This window comes from Hypomesus transpacificus, chromosome 23 (genome assembly GCF_021917145.1).
Source record: "Hypomesus transpacificus isolate Combined female chromosome 23, fHypTra1, whole genome shotgun sequence".
NCBI lineage: Eukaryota > Metazoa > Chordata > Actinopteri > Osmeriformes > Osmeridae > Hypomesus > Hypomesus transpacificus.
The window spans coordinates 20,631,139-20,636,768 of NC_061082.1; the positions used below are offsets into that span (position 1 = coordinate 20,631,139).

The 5,630-nt window shown below is 39.4% G+C and overlaps 1 long non-coding RNA gene across 4 annotated transcripts; it reads right to left on the minus strand.

Annotated features, from left to right (window-relative positions):
- Positions 1-485: 485 nt before the first annotated feature.
- Positions 486-5,424, minus strand: LOC124485382. 4 transcript variants are annotated; one of them, XR_006958058.1, is made up of 4 exons: positions 5,376-5,424; positions 2,396-2,456; positions 1,766-1,867; positions 486-1,550 (listed from the first exon to the last, which is right to left on the minus strand). It is a non-coding gene; the product is annotated as an uncharacterized LOC124485382 (long non-coding RNA). The 4 variants fall into 4 exon arrangements; XR_006958057.1 differs by having other exon boundaries at positions 1,766-2,149; positions 5,376-5,417; XR_006958059.1 differs by having other exon boundaries at positions 1,994-2,456; positions 5,376-5,417.
- Positions 5,425-5,630: the final 206 nt, after the last annotated feature.

A 5,630-nucleotide genomic window follows, 5' to 3' on the forward strand; every position in this document is an offset into this window, starting at 1 on the left:
GACAACTGCCAGACACCTGACCCCTTTTCACTGCAGCATCAGCTGACCCCTCTTCACTGCAGCATCAGCTGACCCCTCTTCACTGCAGCATCAGCTGACCCCTCTTCACTGCAGCATCAGCTGACCCCTCTTCACTGCAGCATCAGCTGACCCCTCTTCACTGCAGCATCAGCTGACCACGGACAACATCCCATCTGAGACCAGCTACTACACCTTTACAACACACACAGTAGTAGGAAAATAACACAGTAGAATAGTAATAACATTACTAATCCCCACTCAACACCCTTACGTACCCTTAGTGACACCTCCTGCTTCATGTGAGAAAGATGAGAGAATGGAAGAACGTGAGGGAGTGGACACTCTTCCTTTCAACCACACACACACCTATACAGGTCCTTATGTATTAGAGGGACAATTTTTTCAAACCAGTTTTTTGCAACACTAAACGGACACCTCTTTCCACTTATGCTAGAAAGATGTAGTGAATCTTCAAAAATTTTATTTGAGCCATACAGCACAAATCTCACTTCAAAAGTTAGATACACACATCAGAACTCAAGATACAAGAACCTGACGGAATGCTGTATTAAGAGGACACAAGATAATGAGGTACTTAGCTCCGCCCATGACACAAACAGTAATTGCCAGGACCAACTTTTTTATCAGGACCATAGCCATACACATACACAAACGTGAAGTTTATGTGTATTAAAAAGGCCAAACATGGATAAATGGAATATGACTAAACAGAAAGAAGTAAACTGGATTTTACAGCGCCTTGACCACATATCAGAGCAACAGAAATGTATTTGTGAACAGAAAGGAAAACATTTATAAATGTCAAAATGAAATTATGCATGTCTACTAGACCAATGCATGTCTAACAGTGTTCCAGTTACAACAGGCCTGGTGTTGGATGTGGTGTTAGATGTGATGTTGGATGTGATGTACTGTAGCTGTATGGTGTTAGATGTGATGTTGGATGTGATGTACTGTAGCTGTGTGGTGTTAGATGTGATGTTGGATGGGATGTACTGTAGCAGTGTGGTGTTAGATGTGGTGTTGGATGGGATGTACTGTAGCTGTGTGGTGTTAGATGTGATGTTGGATGGGATGTACTGTAGCTGTATGGTGTTAGATGTGATGTTGGATGTGAAGTACTGTAGCTGTATGGTGTTAGATGTGATGTTGGATGTGATGTACTGTAGCTGTATGGTGTTAGATGTCATGGATGGGATGTTGGATGTGATGTTGGGTGTGATGTAGGATGTGATGTTGGATATGTTTCAGCTCTGCTGCAGGGTGTTGTATCTATCCAGGATTTTCTTTTCTTTTCAAAGTTACGCCCCGATTCCTTACAAAATCTCTTATGTTTTGGATAGAGCGACCAGCCAGAGCAAGATTTTCAGCCTTCTTGCATTGCTGGCATTCAATCATAGTGGCCAGTTTCCCTTTTTTGATGTGTTGGCCAAAATGTCTCATGACTGCGGCAACCTCCATGGGAGACCAAAGATGCTTTTTTGCTCTCCTGGCACTTTCCAGAGATACTAGAAAAAAAGACAAATAAATCAATGAAAACCAACTCCACTTTAAACATGTTTTAAATAAGGAATAGTAGTAGTAGTATAAACAGTATCCCGCAGAAAGAAGAGAATGGTCATCATATTGCCTTTGGGTGGTATGGATAATTTATTTTTATCATTCTTCAGTTATACTTAAGTAACTTGGTGTTTAGTGACTGAGTATGTGTTTTCGCATTTACCAGAATGTTTCTTCGTGTTCTTTTTTCTGCTGGGCCCTTTGTCCTTCTTTTTTAGTCTTCTGTTGGGTTCTTCCCCCTTAGCATCTGTGTGTTGACTTTGTGCTGAAATGAAGAAATAAAGACAAATAACAATGGATGAGCATTTATTTGTTGTAGGGTAGGGTCCTTAAATACGGTGAAGTCCAAGATGCTCAAGCAACTGATGGATGAATAATAAATAACAAATACATTCACTGTAAAGCGCTTAGGCTGGAACATTATTTGCTTCCAAGTTGATTTGTCATTATGAATGATATGATTAGAAGTGCTTTTATTTTGAAGGCAGTGTCGTTGCTGTCGTGCGTACTGAAGAGCAGCAGCCAGGCCTATATGTTCCTTGTTGCACTGTAATGTATTCAAAAAGTTCATTGTTAGATTGAAAATAATTTCCTGGTCATCGGTTAAAGCTACTACTTCTGTAATCTACATTCACATCACTTGAAATTTAGCTTACATGCCTCCCATTTACCTGAACTGTTGCCGTGACAACAACATTGAAACGAGTGAAGAAGGTCTGAATCCACAATGCATTATTTCATAGCCTAAAAGCAATCAAAGAAGGTGACATGTAGACTGAGGATAAGAGTTAACCTTGTGATAATGGCGCAGGTTCCTCGACAGGTTGCCCGACCATCAACAGTTCTTGCACAACCTGTAATAAAATATAATATACTTCATTACATACATAGAAATAAAGATGAGTATTACAGAGAAAGTTTGGTTAACTTAAGTTACCTTTGCCATGTCATGTCACTGCATGTGTCATTTGGCACATGCAGTTAAGTTTGGACAAAAGCAGACTTTCACAGAATAAACCAGGAAACGTTGAAAAATCTAATTGGCATACGGCACCCTTTGCCATCTTTGTATGTGACTTCATAGAGGCCCACGAGTAGAACGCAAACCAACTGTGGATGTCTGTTTGCATGAGCACTCAATTGCTATCTCAAAAAAAAAAAAAAACCTGTGAATCTATACACAGCTGAATGCAATTCTTATGAATTCAGATTTAAATAAAGTTAATGTATAACTGCTGAATATCATTCTCATGACTTTATTTTGGACAATAAATATGCCTTAAAAGATGAAACTTACCTCTAGTGTGTTGCCTGAAAAGGATCCGCATGCGTCCACATCCTCAGCCTGGCATGGCATCTCTTTGGAGATCTGAGATGTAAAGAACAATCACTGAATGAGAGTTTGTTTCTCATGTACAGTACTCAGTCCTCCTTATTCCTGCACCTTACATGTTGAGTATTACACAGGACCTGTGTGTCTGCGCACTTCTTAATGTACTTTCATTCCTTTGTACATGTAATTTCAAATCTCAGTCCTCCAAATTCCTGCACCTTACATATTAAGGTTACATCGTACCTGTGTGTCTGAATACTGTTGAATATCATTCTCCTGACTTTATTTTAGACAATAAATATGCCTTAAAAGATGAAACTTACCTTTAGTGTGTTGCCTGAAAAGGATCCGCATGCGTCCACATCCTCAGCCTGGCATGGCATCTCTTTGGAGATCTGAGATGTAAAGAACAATCACTGAATGAGAGTTTGTTTCTCATGTACAGTACTCAGTCCTCCTTATTCCTGCACCTTACATGTTGAGTATTACACAGGACCTGTGTGTCTGCGCACTTCTTAATGTACTTTCATTCCTCTGTACATGTAATTTCAAAACTCAGTCCTCCTTATTCCTGCACCTTACATGTTGAGTATTACACAGGACCTGTGTGTCTGCGCACTTCTTAATGTACTTTCATTCCTTTGTACATGTAATTTCAAAACTCAATCCTTTAAATTCCTGCACCTTACATATAAAGGTTACATCGTACTTGTGTGTCTGAATACTTCTGAATATCATTCTCATGACTTTATTTTAGACAATAAATATGCCTTAAAAGATGAAACTTACCTCTAGTGTGTTGCCTGAAAAGGATCCGCATGCGTCCACATCCTCAGCCTGGCATGGCATCTCTTTGGAGATCTGAGATGTAAAGAACAATCACTGAATGAGAGTTTGTTTCTCATGTACAGTACTCAGTCCTCCTTATTCCTGCACCTTACATGTTGAGTATTACACAGGACCTGTGTGTCTGCGCACTTCTTAATGTACTTTCATTCCTTTGTACATGTAATTTCAAATCTCAGTCCTCCAAATTCCTGCACCTTACATATTAAGGTTACATCGTACCTGTGTGTCTGAATACTGTTGAATATCATTCTCCTGACTTTATTTTAGACAATAAATATGCCTTAAAATATGAAACTTACCTCTAGTGTGTTGCCTGAAAAGGATCCGCATGCGTCCACATCCTCAGCCTGGCATGGCATCTCTTTGGAGATCTGAGATGTAAAGAACAATCACTGAATGATAGTTTGTTTCTCATGTACAGTACTCAGTCCTCCTTATTCCTGCACCTTACATGTTGAGTATTACACAGGACCTATGTGTCTGCGCACTTCTTAATGTACTTTCATTCCTCTGTACATGTAATTTCAAAATTCAGTCCTCCAAATTCCAGCATCTTACATATTAAGGTTATATCGTACCTGTGTGTCTGAATACTGCTGAATATCATTCTCATGACTTTATTTTAGACAATAAATAAGCCTTAGAAAGATTAAACTTACCTCTAGTGTGTTGCCTGAAAAGGATCCGCATGCGTCCACATCCTCAGCCTGGCATGGCATCTCTTTGGAGATCTGAGATGTAAAGAACAATCACTGAATGAGAGTTTGTTTCTCATGTACAGTACTCAGTCCTCCTTATTCCTGCACCTTACATGTTGAGTATTACACAGGACCTGCGTGTCTGCGCACTTCTTAATGTACTTTCATTCCTCTGTACATGTAATTTCAAAACTCAGTCCTCCTTATTCCTGCACCTTACATGTTGAGTATTACACAGGACCTGTGTGTCTGCGCACTTCTTAATGTACTTTCATTCCTTTGTACATGTAATTTCAAAACTCAATCCTCCAAATTCCTGCACCTTACATATAAAGGTTACATCGTACTTGTGTGTCTGAATACTTCTGAATATCATTCTCATGACTTTATTTTAGACAATAAATATGCCTTAAAAGATGAAACTTACCTCTAGTGTGTTGCCTGAAAAGGATTCGCATGCGTCCACATCCTCAGCCTGGCATGGCATCTCTTTGGAGATCTGAGATGTAAAGAACAATCACTGAATGAGAGTTTGTTTCTCATGTACAGTACTCAGTCCTCCTTATTCCTGCACCTTACATGTTGAGTATTACACAGGACCTGTGTGTCTGCGCACTTCTTAATGTACTTTCATTCCTCTGTACATGTAATTTCAAAACTCAGTCCTCCTTATTCCTGCACCTTACATGTTGAGTATTACACAGGACCTGTGTGTCTGCGCACTTCTTAATGTACTTTCATTCCTTTGTACATGTAATTTCAAAACTCAATCCTCTAAATTCCTGCACCTTACATATAAAGGTTACATCGTACTTGTGTGTCTGAATACTTCTGAATATCATTCTCATGACTTTATTTTAGACAATAAATATGCCTTAAAAGATGAAACTTACCTCTAGTGTGTTGCCTGAAAAGGATCCGCATGCGTCCACATCCTCAGCCTGGCATGGCATCTCTTTGGAGATCTGAGATGTAAAGAACAATCACTGAATGAGAGTTTGTTTCTCATGTACAGTACTCAGTCCTCCTTATTCCTGCACCTTACATGTTGAGTATTACACAGGACCTATGTGTCTGCGCACTTCTTAATGTACTTTCATTCCTCTGTACATGTAATTTCAAAATTCAGTCCTCCAAATTCCAGCATC